The sequence below is a fragment of the Elephantulus edwardii genome, unplaced genomic scaffold, assembly GCF_000299155.1.
Source record: "Elephantulus edwardii isolate Elephantulus edwardi_28Jun2011 unplaced genomic scaffold, EleEdw1.0 scaffold00085, whole genome shotgun sequence".
In the NCBI taxonomy this organism is placed as follows: Eukaryota; Metazoa; Chordata; class Mammalia; order Macroscelidea; family Macroscelididae; genus Elephantulus; species Elephantulus edwardii.
The window spans coordinates 14,439,082-14,443,474 of record NW_006399835.1 but is presented as its reverse complement, the minus strand read 5'-3'; positions in this window follow the sequence as shown (position 1 = coordinate 14,443,474).

Below are 4,393 nucleotides of genomic sequence, written 5' to 3'. Positions count from 1 at the left end.
AATTCATTTCTTCTGTTTGAAGGAAGATGAGAATTCTGAGACAAAATGTACCTTTCAAAATATCTAAAGTCCCCCATACATCTTTGATGTCTTTCTCAACTCTTTACCTTTGTTTGGGTAATAGCTGTCTCTCATGCTCTAGACATTTTGATAGGAGAGACCATTTCTTGTAAAGAGATACCGTGTTTGGCAAGATGGAGGGATCAGAGAAAGAGAAGAAAACCCCCAGTTAGGTGAATTAGCATGGTGATTGTGGCAGTGGGCTCAAGTGTATCGGTAATGATGAGGATGGGACTGGATAGGACAGGATTCAAATTTCTTGTTCATTGGGTTGCTATGAGTCATACTCCATTCAATAGCACCTAACAACAGTAAAGTAGATCACTTGAAAGTCTGTAGGACTGAACTTGGCCAGGTCAGTCCAGCATAATAAAAATTTGGAGGAGGGCAGGAGTTCCCATCTGTAGATTCTAATGTAGTATATTTTCTTTTATCTAAGAACTGGTGACTAGAATAGAGACATTGTGTGAGCAGAGAAATGGTAGTTACAACCCATAAAGTCTCTGGACTTTATGTCCCCTTCTCTCTCAACATCTTGGTATACTTAGTATTTTTCTTTTTCTGTAACTGGAAGAAAATTTGACTCCTTGCCTCTCATATATAGCTCTAGTCTGACAAATTTACACTATCTCCGATTAGGAGAGGAAGAAACTAACTTTTATAAAGGATCCACTATATGCAAGATAATAGAATTTCTACTCTTTTTGTCTTCTTAGAATTTAAATAAATGGAATCTGTGTTAGTCTGCTAATTTTATTGTTGTTGTTGTTGCTGTTGCTGTTATGTACCATCAAGTCGCCTGCAACTCAGCCCTAAAGCTTGATCTATCCTGTGCCAATCTTCTTGTCTCCAACACGCCTACCCCCATTACCCCAGTCACTGAATCCATCCACCTTGTCGAGGACCTTCCTCTACTGCAGTGTCCCTCCACCCTCTCTAGCATGACATCCCTCTCCAAGGACTGGTCCCTCCTTGCAACATGTTTAGAGTATGTCAAATGAAGCTTCAGAATCCTTGCCTCCAAAGAGCAGCTTATTTTCACTCTCTCCAGAATGAACCTGTTCATTCTCTTAGCAGTCCATGGACTAATCAATTATGCAGCCAATGAATGTCAAGTTTTCAAAGAATATTTATGATATATAAGGCTTCCACTTCCTAAACAACATGCCTCTAGAAACTGAACTTTGAGAAATGACAATAGTTGTAGAAAGACTTCAGGTCTTTTGTTCATAGGGTCACTATGAGTTGTGCTCTATTTAACAGAAATCATCATCATCAACAACAACAGTGTTAGATTAATAGCTCCAGTGGTGTAAACCACAGGGAGTTGCACTGCTAACCCCAAGAGGCACCTCTTTGATGGTTTGAACCTACCTGCAACTCTGAAAGACAAAGATGGGCCTTCTCCTCTCATGTGACTTACAGCCTCGGAAAATCTGCTCAAGGGCCAGCAATGAAAGGGTTTTGATTTTGATGGCCATGAGTTAAGTGAATGTTAGGTTAGAAAGTTTATTAAAAAAAGTTAAGATGATCAGTGTGTTCAATCATTGCTTTTGTATTTGTGACCCCCTTTTTTTGAAGATAAAATTGATGAGTAAAGTCAAGACATGAAAGTCATCACAAGGCAATGGGAAATGAGATCACCCATGGCATGTGAGAAAAGAAGAGCAAAGAAATTTGAATAAGGAAAATGTATCAGTTAGCATTAGGAAATTATTATTATGTTAGATGTATTAATGGTATTGTGTGAAAGAATGCCTCCTTTATTTTCCAAGAATGATGATTTAGTGTGAAGTAATACAGGATGTCTGGATATTTACTTTAAATATCCCAGAGAAAATAAAGGCAAGTGTAGAAATAAGTATGGATAAAAATTGAAAGTTGTTGAAGGTAAGCGATGGGTATATAGTTTCTGGCACATTCTTCTTTCTGCTCTTGAAAATATATATAATAAAAGATTTAAGATAAAGCACTGAGATCTTATTGAGTACATAAAATTTTATTAAATTAATTTTCTTAAAAGTTAAAAAGAAAACAATCAGAAGATAAGGGAATAGAGCTGGAGGAAAAAGAGAGAAGTGACCAATATTGAGATTTGAGCTATAGTCAGAAAATCATGAGAATGAGCTGCATCACCAGAGCCAAGAGAGAAAAATTACTTCAAGGAGCAAAAAGTTCCTGTGACCTCATTTTAACATCATCACTGCTCCAAATAATTTTGAAACTTAATTTTTGTAGTAGATGTCTACTTTACAGTATCCCTCAGCCATGGGAAGCCTAGTTCTTTGAAGGTAGATTTGATTTCTCACATCACGAAAAATTTCCTTGAAACCAAATGTGATAAATTAAGTTACAGTTTAGGTCGGCTAATACTGCTTTTGGTCGGAAGAGTAATTGTGACTGCAATATAATGAGTGATTTACGTTTTTAGCCTTTGAAGGAGTTCTGAAGAATTTTCAAAACTATGAATGCTAAAGAGTATCCACCATGACACTTTTCCAGAATAGGCTTCATCAGGTGAAACCTCTCACAGAAATCACATGTTCAGAGTTAGGACATTTGTGTTGCTTTTTAGTGTTTTCCTCAACTTTGGTAACAGGTTAAGTCTGTGGTGTCCTGAAGCTTCTGGTCAACTAAGCACCAAGAAATTATCTGGTAGACAGCTGTGGAAAAGCACAGGCTCTCTTGCTAGCCAGGTGGGGTTACAATATTGCATCCATCACATCATGCTGTCCAATTTGGGAAAATTTACTTTATTTCTTTGTCTTGCTGAATGTCTTGCTGAGTTCAGTGGGGAGATCTGCAATCACATAATCAAGTGCTATGCCCAGGATTTGATATGTGGCAGGAACCCAGGAACTCAGCTTGGTGGGAATATCATGTGACAGAACTTTATCTGGTTTGGTGCACCAAAGAGACATGCCTTCCTTTTGGACCATCAGATAAGATCATAGCAAATGGATCTTTGTTTGTTAACTTCCTGTAGAGAGTATATTACTCAGCTCTATCTTACTGAAAGACAGCCATGATGGTGCAGGCATCAAATTCTCACCTTCCCCCTAAGAGACCGGGGGTTAACTTCTGGCCAGTGCACCCAGAATACGGATAACACTTGTCCGTTGGTAGGTGATGCTGAACATAATTCAATGGAACATCTATAGTTAGACTTGCTGATTTTAAAAATCAGCCAGCAAAACCTCTGTACGTCGCAGCGGTTCAGTCTCATTATGCATGGAGTCACCCTGAGTTAGGGAACGAATCTATGACATCTAGTGTCTTCAGCAACATCACTGAAGGAGGACCGTGGTAGTTCAGGTGGTAGAATATCTACTTTTTTTGTGGAAAACCTAGCTTCATTTTTGAGCCAGTGCATCGAGCAACCCCTGTCACTGGAAACTTGTGTGTTGCTACCATGCAGAACAAGGTTCACTGGAGCTTCAAGACTAAGAATAACTCAGTGGAAATCCTAACAGCTTGACCTCCACATATGATTATGAAAATATGACAGGCCCATTTCATTGTGTCGTGTGCATAGAGTCACCAAGAGTCAAGGCTCAACTCAAGACACCTAGCAAATAAACAGGCAGAGACCCTCAGCTAAGAGGTAACCCCTATATACATTGGACTCCTTTTATAGCCATTGCTAAGCCTGTGTGGATTGCAGCAAACTGTGGCTAACTCTGAGAAGAATGAGAATCCCAGAACACTTGATGATGCTTATATGAACTGGCAGCATCATGATAGATGGTAAAGAGCTTGAGATTGTTAACAGCCTTAGTTTGCTTGACTCTTAAATCAACACTTTTAGTACCAGGAAACAGGAAATCAAAAGATGAATTGTATTGGCAAAATCTGCTGTCAGTGACCTCTCTAGAGTGTTGAAGAGCAACACTGGCAGTGTGGAGATTAAGGTGTACCTGATCCAGGCCACAGTCTTTACAATTGCTTGCTATGCCTCAGAAAACTGGACAATGACTAGGGATGACAGAAGGAGAATTGATGCCTTTGAGTTATGATATTGGAGAAGAGTATTAAATATACCATGGACTGCTAGGAAAATAACTAACTTGGGGTCCAGGAGAGAGTGCAACCAGGCTGCTCCTTCGAGGCAAGGATTCTGAAACTCCGTCTGACATACCTTGGGCATGTTGCAAGGAGGGGGCAGTCCTTGAAGAGGGACATCATGCTCGGGTGGGTACAGGGACAATGCAGGACAGGAAGACCTTTGATGAGATGGATCGACTCAGTGACTAGGGTAATGGGGGCAGGAGTGTTAGAGACAATGTAACTGGCTCAAGATAGAGCCGATTCAGAGCTCTTGTACATAGGGTCA